Raw genomic sequence first — 16,852 nt, 5'->3', positions numbered from 1 at the left:
ATGTACAATGAGAATGATTTAGCATGGATTCACATTCAAGATACATTAAAACAGAACATGCGATAAATTGCATACCTCGATGTCATTCAAGTCCTTTATTTGGTTGAATCTTGTGTGGAGTTCCACAAGACTCCATTTAAGAATGGCAGGAGTTTCTTTCTCCTTGCCAAGGATTGGTTGTATGATGTTTGTCCTCTCACACAATAGAAACTGCACAGTTCAAAAACAAGATATATCAGAAATTAGGTTGGAAACTGCATAGGATAAAACAGAAACTGCTTTGCAGTTTCCGTTTCTGCATTGCAGTAAATGGAAACTGCATTGCAGTAAATGGAAACTGCATTGCCTAAAACTCAAAATGCATTGCATAAGCCACTGTTTACTTACCAATATTAGGATAGTGCAACCCGAAACAGCTCCTATAGAGGCTTCTCCTCCCTTCTTTGCTTTTGCTTTTGCTTTTGTGGTCAAGGATTCATTCATGTAGGCTGAAACAGCTCTTGCCCACGAATAGCTTGAAAGTGTGTCTAGATTCACACAGTGCTCAAATAATTTCCAATGCAAAGTAGATGAAGAGTTGGCAAAAAGGAATGTCATGCATAGCAGAATCAATATTAGGCTGACCACCTCCTTGTCGTAATCAACTTCTTCTTCTTCTTCTTCTTCAGCTTCTTTCTTTTCTTTTCCTTTGTTCATTTTTTTCTTTTGCTCTGTCTTTGCCTTTTCTTTCTTCGGTTGTTTTGCCAAGGCAATTGTCTTTTGTAATTCTGCTTCTACCTGGTTTTTTGATGGTTTTCCCTTTTCTCCAAAGTGCCTTGTTCTGAAGGTAGCAGTGTACCTATCATTGACAAGTTTGACAGATTTGCCTTCATTTGGCAGTCCTAGAATCTGTGTCACTGCATTGCCTGTGATTTGGAATGATTTGGTTCCAAATTTGAAGGACTTTGTATCCGGATCAAATGTCTTGAGCAGCTGTACTAAGTCAAGGTCCGACTTATTCATGTTATTCATGTCAATTCTTTGGTGGTAAAACAGCTCGATCAAGTTCAAGAAAGGGGTTTTCTTGAGAAGCTTCTTCTGCCTTTCATTGAGCTTGTCCTTTATGTCTCTAATGATGTTGTTGAAAGCATAGGCATTGCACCGAAATTGGACATAGTCCGGGTGCTTTGCTTTCCGATCATAGTTTGGCTTTGGCTTTGGTTTACTCTTTTGAGCCATCGTTTTGATTCTGCGCTTTGGTTGGTTTTCAGCTTCATTCTTTTGTGGTGACATTTCTTGTTCCATTTTGTGATATGCACTGCAGTTTGTGGTCAAAATCTGCAACAAACAACCAGAAACTGTTGCTCAAAATTTGATGTGAAAAGAAACCAAAAGGCAAAAACAGTATTGAAACTAATATCAAAACACATTTAACTTCATGAGCAGTTATAACATTCCCATAAATCCTAGCAAAAAGCACTCTGAAATTGAATTATGGAACCAGAAACTGCATTGCAGTTTCTGGTCAAAATTTGCTACAAACAACCAGAAATCAAAAGGCAAAAACAATACTGAAACTAATATCAAAACACATTTAACTTCATGAGCAGTTATAACATTCCCATAAACCCTAGCAAAAAGCACTCTGAAATTGAATTATGGAACCAGAAACTGATTCCCATAAACCCTAGCAAAAAGCACTCTGAAATTGAATTATGGAACAAACAACCAGAAACCAAAAGGAAGAAACAGTACTGAACCGTCATCAGTGTAAAACCTAAAATCGAAGAAAGTACTGATTCATTTTCTTACGGTTTAGCTTCGGTCGTCGTCGGTGGTCGTTGCTCGTCATCGGTGGTCGTTGCTCGTCGTCGTTGCTCGTCGCCGCCATTGCTCGTCGTCTTCGTTTCTGGTCGTCCCCGTTGCTGCTCATCGACTTCATTTTTGGAGAATAGTTTGTAGGTTTGCAGTGGGATATGAAAGGTCGCGCGAAACCAGTTTTTGAAGTGATTAAATTTGAGTAGTGTCGTTTTGTGTTGTGTTTTGTGGGAATGTTATGTCGTTTTGACATTTTTAAGTTTTGGTTTATAATTAAATAAACTGTATTTGACAGTTAAGCACAATGGCACATGTAGTAATTTTAGGGTTGTTGGATGTCCTTTTGGTAAAATTAGGTGGCTTTGGTTTTATATTAATTAAGCAAAATTAATTATCTTTCTTCCAAATTAGTTAAGTTTTTTATGGGTTAAAACTAAAGAGCCCTATTAATTAGTGGGTTCGTAGCTCTCCCAAGGGTATAAAAAGGAGAAGTCCATAGATAGCCAGGCCTGTTTGTGAATGCTTCTAGAATGCTAAAAGTGCTTTTTTAACAACCAAAAGCGCTTATGACCGTTTTTGGCTTAAACGTTTAGAAGCGTTTTCTAAATAAGCTAGCACTCCCAATTACTTTACCAGGAGGCACTTGGATTTCTTATGAAGATTTCAACATTTTTATAATAGAAGCGCTTATGCAACCCCGGTTTAATTGGTTCAAATAATAATAAAAGCAGAAAAGCAATGTTTTCTTTTTCCTCTTTACTTTTTCTTTCAGAACCTGCAAAAGAAATGTTAGTTGATCAGTTCTTCACCATCAAGTTTGGCTTAGTGAAATAAAGCACTTCATTGATTTCTACTTAAATTAACTGGGTTTTTTTTTTTTTTGGTTGCTATAGAGTGTAAAAATTAGAAGCTCCCATCCCAGAGCTATAATTTGTGTACATTCATTATCAAACATTTGAAATTATTTGAAAATTTTTTTTTTGAAACTTTTTTGGGGGTTATGGAGATTCCAAGGGGTGGATATGGACTGTGTGATTGGCCCCACTTTACCATCAACCTTGGCTAAAGGACTAAATTGGTTTCTACTTAAATCAACTGTGTTTGTTTAGTGTAAAAAAATAAAATAAAATTAGAAGCTCCCAAAACTATAATTTTTCTGGTTTGCTTGCGCTGCCCAACCTTTGTGGTCGGGAGACTCTACTAAACCCGAGGGTAGGGGATGTGGTGTGACTTCACCCACCAATGCCAAGGTGAAGAGCTGAAGACCACTAATGCCTCACCTGAGAAGATTTTCATAGCAATCAATTACTTTAATGTTTTGCTTAGTTACAAGCCCATACTACTAGGTTCAGTCAAAACTATAATTTTTGGATATTTATATAATCAGACATTTAAAAATATTGTGAACTTTTTGCAATCTTTTGGTGCCTATGAAGAGATTCTACAGGTGGACTGTGTAAATGTATCGAATCTACATTTATGTATGGGTCTGCAAGAAAAGAATTCTATCCTTTTATTCGTGCTAATTAATTATACACTCGAAAAGACTATAGGTCCTTGTGCATATATAGTTGGAAAAATAATAAATCAATTATGAATTCTTTGTTTTGGTTCGAAATCAACTATGAATGGAGCTTATAAAGCTCAAGAAAGGGAGGAAAATATATGTATATTTGGGTTGGAGGCAAAGGTCCAGTCATCTACCGTCCAGGACATACAGTATGGTAATAGGGTGACACATGCCCACATGCGACCCACGCTAGCATAGGGTGACACATGCCCACATGCGACCCACGCTAGCATATTTCGTAAGCGTAATTATATGGCTTCTAAGTTTATGATAGTTATGTGGCAATTTTAGATCCAATTGTATGCACCTAAAATACAAAAATAAAATCATAGACAATACACTTTTTTTCAGTTATATTTCGAATATGCATTTCTTTTTTTGAAGATCAAAAATTGTTTTTCATGTGTATAAAATAGGGGCTTCACTTAGGGTATAAAATAGTTTTTGCACAAAACCACCCTTGACAAAGGACGTCTTAGATTAAAGACTACCGACATGAGATTTTCAATGATTTGTTACATTGGAGTACCCAACATAACAGCTCTCGGATTAACAATAAAGTTATAAAATTTCAACAGTTTCATACCGAACAAGCATAGAGAAACAAATAAAACAACCACATTGCTTCCATCACTCTACATGCACAGCTCACTTTCACTAACAGAGGCTATATTTTCTACATATACACTAACTTTTTCTTTCTCCAGCTCTCTTGCACCTCTAGGCTGGTGACAAACCCAGCTCGTGTCATGTGGAGGACCAAAAGGAAATGACAAGGAGAAAACGGCTAAGAAGAGACTTACTCTCAACGCTTAGAAGGCAGAGCAGAGATAACAGAGCACACTGTTTGTATAAAAGTGAGTATGAGGAGAAAAATAGCCGCAGCAATTGAAATAGTTGCCCAAGGTGTGTTGCAATAGTTTTGTCTCAAGTTTGCCTGCCATTTGTGCCAAGACGTTCTGCAGTACTTGTTGAGGTCTGCACAAAGAATAGCAAAATAGAAGTCATTAGGGTCCACTATGACCCCATCGCAAGGTTGTTAATCAGAGTAGACCCTTCACTACTGTCACCGAGACTATTTTCGACGATTCCATGCTTAACAAGCAACTCCACATCCTTTGCGGTGTTCACAAAGCGATCCATGATGACAACATAATCGTTTATGTAATTCTCCATGCAATGGCATTGTTCAAAAGCGAGGAGGTTTCTGATTGTAAGCTCTGTCTCATCACTTATTGCTAATTTTGGAATTTTTAGAATCCCATTAGCGAATTTTATGTTGAATAAGTTTTTGGGTGATCCCACCTTAAACTTGACTCCTGCTCTGTGTAACTCTGTGATGCTGGGTGTGTTTAGAGTTTCAAGTCGTCCTTTAGCATGTGGTTTCAATGGTAGAGGTAGATGCAAATTTCTACAAAAATCTACAAAGTGTTCAACTTTAGAAGCACATAATTTCTCCATATTGCCATCTGTTCCCTCTATATGCATTAGATTTTTGAAGAAATTGTGGCAAAGGTTGAGTATCGAAAGCCTTTCAATATTGTTATTGTTAGAAGAGACTTCGATTTTGTCGGGGTCAAAAAGTTCCTCAAGAATGAAGAATGGCAGCTGATTTTCAAGCAACCGCATGTCAGGCCATACATCCTGCAACATATATGGTTTGTTAAATATGCAGTCATTTTCATCCTGCAATTCATCGAAACGATACCTCAACAAGACCTCAATGATGAAGGCGGCATCCACTAGAATGATTCTCACAAATTCATCACTGCTAACCTGAATGGTTTCTGCATAACAACTGCGCAGTTTTGCTTCTTGGTCTTTTACTTTCTGTACATAATCCGCTAGGCTTACCCTGGTCCGACGTATATAATCTTGTAAGTACCTCTTTTTGTGATCTTCCATGGCTTTTAGGCCTTCCTTGCCATGATGAAGTGGGCCTATAGAGACTACCTGAGGTGTGTAGGCCTTTTCACTCACACGCCGTAGTCGTTCAGGAACTCTATAAATGCAACACAAAGAGGAGAGGGGAGACAAGCCATCCAATTCCTCGCCCATTGAAGTTACTAATGGAATGCAGGGGTTTTCAATATCATGTGGAGCTTGATCGCTTCCTTCCATTTTCCGCTGATGTGTTTGTTGTTGTCAATCGTAATGGATGATAATGAAATGATAGTCACTGACACAACAATAAACAAATTTTCAAGATGGTTGAGAAAATTAATACAAACATTGCAACTATAAGACCAAACACACAAAGACTTTTGATCCTTGTAACTCTTACATACCACACTAGTGCCTTAAGAATTTGATTTGAATGCACCAAATTCATTCAAAACTCTTCTGGTCGACTCTATTTCTTGTAATTATTCTTGGAAGATTCTAATGCAGTTTTGATTGAAAAATTCCTACTAATCATGTGAATCAGTACGAAAGTTTAATTCACATTAACATACAAACACCATTTTTTTTTTTTATGTGTTCGAAAGGAAAAGAATTGAAAGTCTTGAATGTTTTTCGTGTCCTGCATTATTGGAGATTCTAATAAAACAAATTCTTTGTGTAATGATATCAGATAGTAGATTATGCTTCCAGTCAAAACATAGACAAACCAAAATCCCATTAGAAGAGAAGAAAATTATATACGACATTTACATAACCTTTTGCTCAATTCCAATTTCCAACTAAAATGAAACACAAGACACTTAAAAAGCTTCAAGAAATTGGATGTGCAAGCAAACATAGAAAAATAAAGAAAGACAGAGAAAGGAGTTTGGGCATTGAAAACATACCTGCTATGGATTGAAACCCAAGTTTTTTTTTTTTTTTTTTGGCAGTTGGTAGATGAGTAGCTAGAAAAGCTCAATGCAGATAGCTTGCTCTTCTGCTAGATTTCAGTATAAGAACTAGTGAATCTGGTTTGGAAGTCAGGTCAACTCCTCATGTAGCTTCCTTGCCTTTGCTTTGACATGTCTATGCACGTCCTGGGGAAGTTTGAATAATCCATTGCAGGCCCCACGACAACTAAAAATCAACAATTTGTACAAGGGTTTGTCGACTATAAGTCTTTTGTATCTGCTTTTGTGTTTCGGTGAAGTTTCTGTGTCCTTTGTGCGGAGTCTGCAATGCTTATTCCATGAAAATGTTCCGGAAAAAATGAGGTTGTTTCTTACTAGATTTAAAACGCTCCTAAGGAAAAAAAAAAAAAAACCAACGGGGTCTAGCGGAGTGAAAAAGGGTCTTGATTTGTAGACTAGAAGTCTCAGGTTCAAACCCCATGACATTAGTTGTGTGTGTGAGAAACCCCTCCCTATCGCTTGTACTAAAAATACATAAAATAATAAATACATAAAATTCTTAACGGATTTGATGATGAAAAATATCAAACTCTCTTTATATGCTTTTTCCTTCGACTTGAGCTGTTTAGTCTTGGACTCTTCCCACATCATGTTGGGCTTGTCTTCTTCTTGAGGATTGCCAAGAGGTTTCTAGGCCCAGGAATGCTTTGAGTTAGTTTTTGTGTTTATGGGCCTTGGGATCCAACTTAACCACAAAAAGAATAAAGATTTGATCACCACCATGGAGAAATTAATCATAAAACAAATTAATTTTTACAGAGATTGGTGGACATTGGAAGTTTTTTTTTCTTCTCTTTTTTCATTACTAAAAAATTTATAACACAGAAATAAATAATATTTCATCAGAAACAATCTGGATAGGAAGAACCTGCAGTTGAATTCATTCACTGTGAAAATTTGGACAAACAATAGAAATATTACATTCATCATCTGGATTTGAGTTCACAGGCTTTCCTCAGATCCCTTTACTTGATGAGGACCTGAAATACTACTAGTTTCCCAAAAGTGTTCCTGCTAGAACCATGTGAGTGAATAAATAAATAATAAAAACAGACACAAGTCTACATATTATTGTCAGAAGAGAAAGCGGCAAAGCAGGGACTTACCCTTTAATGGTTAAGTAGCAGAGATAACAGAGCACACCGTTTGTATGAGAGTGAGTGTGAGGAGAACAACAGCGGCAATGACAGAAATAGATGCCCAAGGTGTGTTGAAATAATTTTGTCTCAAATTTGCCTTCCATTTGTTCCAGGACGATCTGCAGAAGTTGTTCAGCTCTTCACAAAGAGTCGCGTAACAGAATCTGTCGACAAAGAAAAGAGCCTCAGAGGCAAGTTTGGTAATCATAGATGAAACCACGCTGGTGGTACCCGCAGTTTGAAAAATTCCAAACTCAACAAGCAACTCCACATCCTTTGGAGTGTTCGCAAAACGACCCATGATGCTAACATAATCGTTTAAGTAGTCGTCTTCCATGCAATGGCATTGTTCAAAGGCAATGACATTTCCCAGGGTCCGCAGTTTGTCACCAGTTATCATTATTTTAGGAATTTTGAGAGTTCCATTTGCAAATTGTATGTCGACTAAGTTTTTGCTTGATCCTACCTTAATTTTGACTCCAGCCTGGTGCATCTCTTTGATGCTAGGTATGTTCAAGGTTTTGAGCTCCCCTGCATCTCTTAATTCTGATTCCAATGGTAGATAGAAAATTCTTATAAGATCAACAAAGTGTTGCACATTAATAGAACTAGAAGAAGATGATATTCTGTTCCATTTGTCTCCCTTCCCCTCCAAATTCAATATTCCAGCTGTGAAGAAATTCTTTGAAATATTAATTATTGAAAGCCTCTCATGATCATGAGTACTGTAATAATTCCTAAAAGAGTCGGTTATTATGTATGTGTGATAAAGATCCTCAAGAATGAAGAATGGGAGCTGATTTTCAAGCATCCACATGTCAGGCTGTACATACCTGAACATCCACGGTTTGTTTAATAAACGGTCTCCTCAATAAGAACTCAATAGTGAAGGCAGCATCCACTAGAATGATTTTTACAAATTCTTCACTCCTAAACTTGATGGGTTCTGCATAACAACTTCTCAGTCTTGCTTCTTGGTCCCTTATTTTCTTGATATAGTCCTTCAAGCTTATCTAAGTCCGACACATAAAATCTCGTAGGTACCTCTTTTTCAGCTCTTCCATGGCTTCTAAACCTTCCTTGCCATGATGAAGTGGACCTATGGAGATGACTTGAGGTGTGTAGGCCTTTTCCTACAGACGTCGTATGTCATTGGGAACTCTGTAGATACAACACGAAGAGGACAAGGCAGGCAAGCTATCTAACTCCTCCCTCAATGAAGTTTCTAATGGAACGTATGGCATGTTAATTGTGTCATTTGGACCAGCATGATTGCATTCTTCCATTTTCCTGTTGATGTGCTATGCTGAGCAAAACCAAAGTGACGGCACGAAAGGACACCCCTAAGAAAATCGATAGGGTATAAGATACAAAGAACCCCCTCAACTTTGACCAGTGTGTCAACCTACTCCTCGATCAAAACATACCATGAAACACAAGCGACTTAAACCTTCAGGCAAATGGATATGTGGAAACATATGTATCAATTTATAGAACAATACATTAATCTAGAAGAAATATTATGAAAATGAAAAGAAAAAAAAGTAGAAAGAGAGAAGTGAAGGAATTCGCACCTGCTAAGCTATGTATGAAAGGACCAAGTTTGTTTTGCCTTTGGTTAATGACTAGAAAAGCTCACTTGCAGTTGCAGATTGCTTTCTCCGGCTGTAGATGTAACATAAATTCTCTCTGAATAATTGCATAATGATCGGGTAATTGATTTAAAATTCAGGTCAACTCATAGATTCCCTGCCTTTTTCTTTTCTTCTTACTCACATTGGGCTTGTCTTCTTCTTGAGGATTGTATAGGCCCAAGGATTGCTTTGAGTTTGAGATAGTTTTTGCGTTTTGGGCCTTGGAAGTTGAGACCCAACTTCACAAAAAGAAAACAGAGTTGCCAAAAAACAAATTTGAAGGACAAACGTAGAAATTGTTAAGAGGCTGGAAGTTTTTATCATTTTTTCTTTGAAGTCTCTCCTCCATTCACTAATACAGATTATATAAAATTTGGATTTGATTAACTAAAGTGGTTTTACTTTCTCTGTCAGTGTTTGATGACTTAATTTTGTTTTTCACTTGATCTTATATATATATTAAGTTTTCTTTTTTCCTTCATATTCATCACCTTTCTGTTGCATAAGTATTTTAATCTTAATGGGTTTCCATCTACAACTCATCTTTGTTCTCTTCAGTGTAAGTTTTTTTTTAGTACAAGATTAGAAGGGAGGTGTGACATCCTACATTGACCAACGGAGAGGGGGTGATGTGCCTTATATGTATATGCCCGCCTTCATCTAGCACGAGGCCTTTTGGAGCTCACTGACTTCGGAGTCATGGGAACTCCGAAGTTAAGCGAGTTGGGGCTAGAGTAATCTCAGGATAAGTGATTCTCTAGGAAGTTGCTCGTGAGTTCCCAGAAAGAAAACCGTGAGCGTAAAGAGAGGGGCCCAAAGCAGACAATATCGTGCTACGGCGGAGCCGATCCCGAGATGTGACGATTTGGTATCAGAGCCACTCTGTCATGTGATACAAGTTTACCGACGAGGACGTCGGGCCCTTGAGGGGGGTGGATTGTAACATCCCATATTGACCAACGAAGAGGGGGTGATATGCCTTATATGTACATGCCCGCCTCCATCTAGCACTAGGCTTTTTGGGAGCTGACTGACTTCGGAGTTTAAGTGAGTTAGGGCTAGAGCAATTCCAGGATGGGTGACCTACTGGGAAGTTGCTCGTGAGTTCCCAGAAACAAAATCGTCAAGGTAGAGAGAGGGGCCCAAAGCGAACAATATCGTGTTATAGCGGAGCCGATCCTGGGATGTGACAATTGATTAGTTGATAAGACCTGCCACGAATTTCTCGGAACTAGAAATGAATCCTGTGAAAAATCCGACATCACCACGATGCCGGGCCCAGTCAGTAAAACTATAGCCTCCTTTCCCAAAAAGGAATAAGGCACAAAAATTTCTACCGAAAATTCGGCAGAGTCTCCCTTGTAAATTGAACATTTCTCAAATTTCTCAACCTATTAAAACACATTTAATATCACCAACCATTAGCATACACGAGATAATTTCATGCAATTCACACAATCGGTCTTCGACCTTCAAATAAATCAAAGCAAAATAACTAGCAATGGAAATAAGGAACTTAAATCATTTTACGAAAACCACTGCAACCAACATAAAATAACTTTCCAAATTTTTAACCTGCGGAAAAGCAATAATACTTCCCACAAAACTTCAGCTTGCAACAACTACCATCTATGGATTATCAACAACAGTTCTAGGGGCCTCAGGCCCATTATGCAATATAATCAACCTAATATCAGTCATTTATTTCGAAATGGATCTCAGACATATCAAAACCACATATTCTATTTAACAAAGTCCAATCAAGTGATAATCGAGAAATAAACAAGCATTTAATCTCACTCAAGTTTGAATCGAGCTTTAGGCGTTCCATCATAATCAAAACTAAACCTAGCAGTAGTAATAATTAGGATTCAAATCCCGCAACCACCTCAAAATTCATTCACACATTCAGAACCGGTTAAACCTTTTATATATAGTTATTTTGCGGCTGTACTTGGGTGGGACCCCAGGCTACCTACGTACCCTTACTCAGGGATCAAGCCATATGTAGTTCTTTCTAACAAGAATCCCGGTTTCAATAACATACAATCCATTATAGCAATACAAAATAGTAAATTCTAGAATTATTCATTTCCTTTTTTCCTTCAATCACAACACACAAGACATTATTCTTTTAAGCATCAATCTTTCCCCGATATAGTAAAATAATCCCTTTTTCCTCTCTATGTTATCTTCTCATACCCCGGAAATTCCAACGCTACGTATAGGAAGTCTCTCACGCGCCGAAATTCCAACGCCAGGTATGAGACCTAATAATCACATAATCTTCCCATACGCTGGAAATTTCAAAGCCACGTATAGGAAGTGTCTCACACACCGAAAATTTTAACGCCACGTGTGAGACTAATAATCACATAATCTTCCCATACGCCGGAAATTCCAACGCCACGGATGAGAAGTGTCTTACACGCCGGAAATTCCAACGCCACGTGTGAGACCTAATAATCACATAATCTTCCCATACGCCGGAAATTCCAACGCCACATATGGGAAGTGTTTCACATGCTTGAAATTCCAACGTCACGTGTGAGACCTAATAATAACATAATCTTCCCATACGCCGGAAATTCTAACGCCACGTATGGGAAGTGTCTCACACGCTGGAAATTCCAACGCCACGTGTGAGACCTAATAATCACATAATCTTCCCATGCACCGGAAATTCCAACGCCACATATGGGAAGTGTCTCACACGCCAGAAATTCCAATGCCACGTGTGAGACTAAATAATTATACATTCTTCCCATACGCCGAAAATTCCAACGCCACGTATGGGTAGTATGTACTTTTACATAATGTAATTATATAATTTCCCATATTAAACTATAATATTAAATTCCCAATTCCCCCAAATTTGAACCAAGACTTAATCACAAATGACTTGCCCTTTTATGAAACTCACCACCAAATTATTCAGGCCTTCAAATCTCCAATCGACACCAAGTTCTCAATTAAATACTACTAATATCACAACTTACTAATTCCTCAATCTTTAATCCAAATATATATATATATATATCTCAATTTCATGCATATTCTTTCAATCATTGAAAATAATGTATATTTAAAATAAATGTCCACTCACTTCCTAATAATCATAACCAAGCCCACGACTCACTTCCACAACTCACCATATCAATTAACCCGTATTCATATATTCCGTAATTTAAATTATTATAATAACATCCAAGAGTTTTCATACGATAACATAAAACACTCTAAAAAGCCTGACATAGTCAACATAACTCAAATAAGGGTCGAGACTCAATAATAAGGTCATTCTAGTACTCCTCGAAGGGTGAAACTATCTCGGAAGACTCACAGTCAACCAAGGTTCATGTGAGATCCCACATCGACCAAACGGAGAGGGGGTGATGTGCCTTATATGGCACACCTCGCATCCTCATAGCGCGAGGCCTTTTGGGAGCTCACTGGCTTTGGAGTTGTAAGAACTCCAAAGTTAAGCGAGTTGGAGGCTAGAGCAATCCCAGGATGGGTGACCACCCTGGGAAGTTGCTCTGTGAGCTCCCAGAAACAAAACCGTGCGGGCTGGTGAGAATGTAGCCAGGCCCAAAGCGGACAATATAGCGCTACGGCGGAGCCGGTCCGGGGTGTGACAGTTTGGTATCAGAGCCACTCTGCCGTGTGGTGCGAGTGTGCCGACGAGGACGTCGGATCCCTTAAGGGGGGTGGATTGTGAGATCCCACATCAACCAAACGGAGGGGGGGTGATGTGCCTTATATGGCACACCTCGCATCAATATAGTGGGAGGCCTTTTGGGAGCTCACTGGCTTCGGGTTCGTAGGAACTCCAAAGTTAAGCGAGTTGGAGGCTAGAGCAATCCCAGGATGGGTGACCACCCTGGGAAGTTGCTCTATGAGCTCCCAGGAACAAAACCGTGCGGGCTGGTGAGAATGTAGCCAGGCCCAAAGCGGACAATATCGCGCTACGGCGGAGCCAGTCCGGGGTGTGACAGTTCAAACTACACAAACTTGGTCAAAGGTGTCCACAGGCCCACGACCTCCAAATTCTGATCCGAAAGTTCCTATGGGTTTGACAAGGTTTAGGATACACGTCTTGCAAGTTTGGTCCAGATCGAACGGTCAAATAGCTCGCAATCGCACGATCGGGAGGTTATTGTAAAACACAAACTTCAAGTTATTAAATCGGAACATCCAGGGATCCGATCTACGATCTGTGAATTCCTACACGATCCTAGGAGTGCCTAGATCAACATATATTAAATTCGAGATGATCCAACGGTTTGAACTTATTGAACCCGGATAACGTACAATAGGCGAAATCCGTTCGAGACTCAAACAGTAACCGAATTAACATCCGAGAGCATCTACGCACTCGTGAGGACCAGGAGATCACAACTGGACACAATGCCCTTTTTATATAGTGCCCACGTGAGGGCAGTGCGTGGGTGTCCAAAGCAATAGCACTTCGCAGGGAAATCTCAAAATCGCGGCTCAAGACTCCTACCTTAGGTGTAACACCCTATTTGGAGTCACTTTTGTTCTTGGGCCTATCTCAAAAAGTGTCTGGAAGTGGCCGGAATTGCCATCCCAAAACCGGCCGAAATCCAATTCGAAAATCAAGCTACCTAGGCTCAAAATTGATGCAATCCTACCCAACCATCAGCTAGACCTCAGAAAATAGGTGAGAAACGATACCTCACTTGCCGGAAATGGTGGCAAAAAAGGCCGAAACGACGCCGTGAAATTTGAACGAGAACTGGGTGGTTTTTGGCAGATTTCGGCCAGCACGGTGGACGGTGACGGCTGAGACTGATCGGGAAAGGACAGGAGAAGAGTGGCAGTTCGAACAGGATCGGTCTCGAGGCCGGTCGTTGAGGGTGGCGGTGGCGGTGGCGTGGAGAAGCCACTGGCTGTAGATGCTCTTAGAGAGTATGATTGTAGATGCTCTTAGAGTTGTATTTTTATAATTCCTCCCTAAAATTTGTCTAATGAGGTGGTTTAGGAAGCCTATTGTGGAGCTCTTATTTGCTACTTGAATAATTTTTGTTCCAACATAATCTTCAATTCAATGAATGCAATATCATGGAAAAGAATGAAAAATATGTAAACATGTGAAAATTGTCTATGTATTTATTATATGAAAAGAAAAAATGCATGTTTTTAACATTTTCAAGGTAAGTTTTGTTTTTCCAAAGTACAGTTAAATGTTTTAGAGCTAAAGTCAACTTACCAATCTTGAAGAGAAAGAAAGAGGTTGCAGCTTTGATGTTTGAGGTTGAAGAGGCTGTTGAAGAGAGTTTTATGATGTGGCTCGCCTATTTTAGAATTCCAAAGTTATTAAAGAGATTGTTGGAGATGCTCTAACAATATAAAACATGTCCAACACTTTATAGAATACAATATTAATATCTTTATTTAAAAAGTTTATTTTTATACAAGTAAATTAGGGGAGAGGGAATTCGATTAAAAACAGAATTTTAAGTGTACGAGAAACTGCTCTTAACCACTGAAGCAACAAGCTCTTTGCTCTACATGTATTAACATTATAATAAGAAACCTTGACTATTTTTTTTCCCCCTACGACATTGTGACGTCATGAAACACGATCACTATTGCATAGCTTATATAGGGGTAGGTACATAGAAGCTTTCACCAAATTACGGACTTAATATGGACCATAGTACTCATTGATATAAAATAAATACTGTAACTACTAACTAGTACGTGGACGGTTGCTTGTGGAAAATGATCTAAAGAACCAAAAAAAAAAAAAAAAGTATGAATGGACGGTCTGTGTCGCTGTTTGTCTTATTGATGTCAACCTGTAAATGTACTGGTCTGCCCCATTTGTGTTTATAGCGAGGAAGAGGGTAGATAGAAGATATTTATTCAAGCATTGAGCTTCTTCCTATATATATAGCCCATCATCGAGCTTTTCTTTTCCACAACAAAAAGAAGAAAAAAGTCATTGAGCTTTTCTGGTAACCGACATGCTCTTTTGTGCATAGCAGGTGCGAATTCCCTTCTTTAATTTTTTTTTATTGATAGCATTTTCTTGAAGATTTTAGTTTCTTATGTTTTCAATGGTAGTTGGACATTTTGAAATGAGCAAAGGTCATGTTAAAATTTTGTAACTTTATTCTTTTCTTTAAATGGAATTTCTTTTGTTTATGTATAGTTGCAACCAATGTTTGAATTAGTTTGTGAACCATCTGTTATTTGATTTTTCCTGCTGTGATGCGTTTCCAATTTTTTGTCGGAGCATATTAGAATGTTGATGTTTGTGGTGCAATAATTTGTAATCACAGAAACACATGAAAAGGAAGACGAAAGGGAGCAATGAAGCTGCTCCACATGACACAGAGAACCCTCCTACTCCTTTGGCAACTTTAATGAAAGAGGAATTGAATAGGTTGTCTCCCCTGTCCTCTTCGTGCTGTATTTACAGAGTTCCTACGCGACTACGGGATGTAAAAGAAAAGGCCTACTCACCTAGGGTAGTCTCGATAGGCCCATTTCACCATGGCCAGAAAGCCTTAAAAGCCATGGAAGAGCACCAAATGAGGTACCTACAAGATTTTCTGCGTCGCACCAACGTAAGCATGGAGGATCTTGTAAAGAGAATAAGCGACCAAGAAGCAAGAGTGCGCAGTTGTTATGCAGAAACCATTAAGTTTAGTGTTGATGAATTTGTACGAATCATTCTAGTGGATGCCACATTCGTCATTGAGATCTTTCTGAAGATCAGATTCCCTGAATTTCTGGATGAGAATGACCGTGTTTTTAAAAGAACGTTTCAGGAAATATGGTCTGACTTGTGTATGCTTGAAAACCAGTTGCCATTTTTCATTCTTGAAGATCTTTTCGACCTACATGAAACTCAAGTCTCTTTTAACAGTGACCATACTGAGAGGCTTTCACTCATTACTCTTTCTCACCTTTATTTCGAAAAGCTAATGAAAATAGAGGGAACAGAAGGTAGTTTGCAGAGAATATGTTCTTCAAAAGTAGAGCATTTTGTTGATCTTCGTAGAAAGTTGTATCTACCGTGTTCATTCGAATCACAAGCTGGCGGGCAACTCCAAACTGTAACCACACCCAGCATCACAGAGCTACAAACGGCTGGAGTCAAGTTTAATGTGGCATCAACCCCAAACTTATTTGACATACGGTTTGCTGATGGGACTTTGGAAATTCCAAGGTTCAATATAGGTCCTCAAACAGAGGTTAGAATCAGGAATTTGATTGCCTTTGAACAATGTCATTGCAAGGATAATTTAATAAATGATTATGTTGTCATCATGGATCGTTTTGTGAACACCGCAAAGGATGTAGAGTTGCTTGTTAAGTATGGGATTGTTGAAAATATGCTTGGTGACAGCAATGCCGCGTCTACTATGATTAACAACCTTGCGGATGGGGCCACCCTAAACTACAATGACTTCTATTTTGCTGCTCTTTGTGAAGAGCTGAACAAGTACCGCAGTTCGACGTGGCACAGAAGGAAGGCAAATTTGAGGCAAAATTATTTCAACACACCGTGGGCAGCTATCTCTGTCGCTGCCGCTGTTTTTTCTCCTCGTACTCACTGTCATACAAACAGTGTGCTCTATCATCTCTGTTTCTTAAGCATCATATATAGTAAGCCTCTCCATCACCCTTTTTTCTCCATCCTTATGCTTTAGGTCTATTCAATTGTAATTTGTAAAGTGTGTCGTGTGCATGAAGGATGATACCGAGTATTGTGAGAAACCGAAGCGATGTACTTCTTTTATTTATTTATCTGTGCGTGTGAAGTGACTAAGTGAATACACCATTAGCTAAAATAGGCTTAGTTACACTTTCTAT

The 16,852-nt window shown here is 38.8% G+C and overlaps 3 pseudogenes across 1 annotated transcript; 1 reads left to right on the top strand and 2 right to left on the bottom strand.

Moving 5' to 3' along the window:
- Positions 1–3,956: 3,956 nt before the first annotated feature.
- On the bottom strand, positions 3,957–5,536 carry LOC117615814 (annotated as a pseudogene).
- Positions 5,537–7,291: 1,755 nt separating this feature from the next.
- LOC117615813 lies at positions 7,292–8,650 on the bottom strand (annotated as a pseudogene). Its single transcript, XR_004584064.1, has one exon. The product of XR_004584064.1 is annotated as a UPF0481 protein At3g47200-like (transcript).
- A 6,305-nt stretch (positions 8,651–14,955) lies between these two features.
- LOC117615812 lies at positions 14,956–16,782 on the top strand (annotated as a pseudogene).
- Positions 16,783–16,852: the final 70 nt, after the last annotated feature.

The sequence above is a fragment of the Prunus dulcis genome, chromosome 1 (assembly GCF_902201215.1).
Source record: "Prunus dulcis chromosome 1, ALMONDv2, whole genome shotgun sequence".
Taxonomy (NCBI): domain Eukaryota; kingdom Viridiplantae; phylum Streptophyta; class Magnoliopsida; order Rosales; family Rosaceae; genus Prunus; species Prunus dulcis.
The sequence above is the reverse complement of the archived record's forward strand: the minus strand, read 5'-3'. Positions and strand labels throughout refer to the sequence as shown.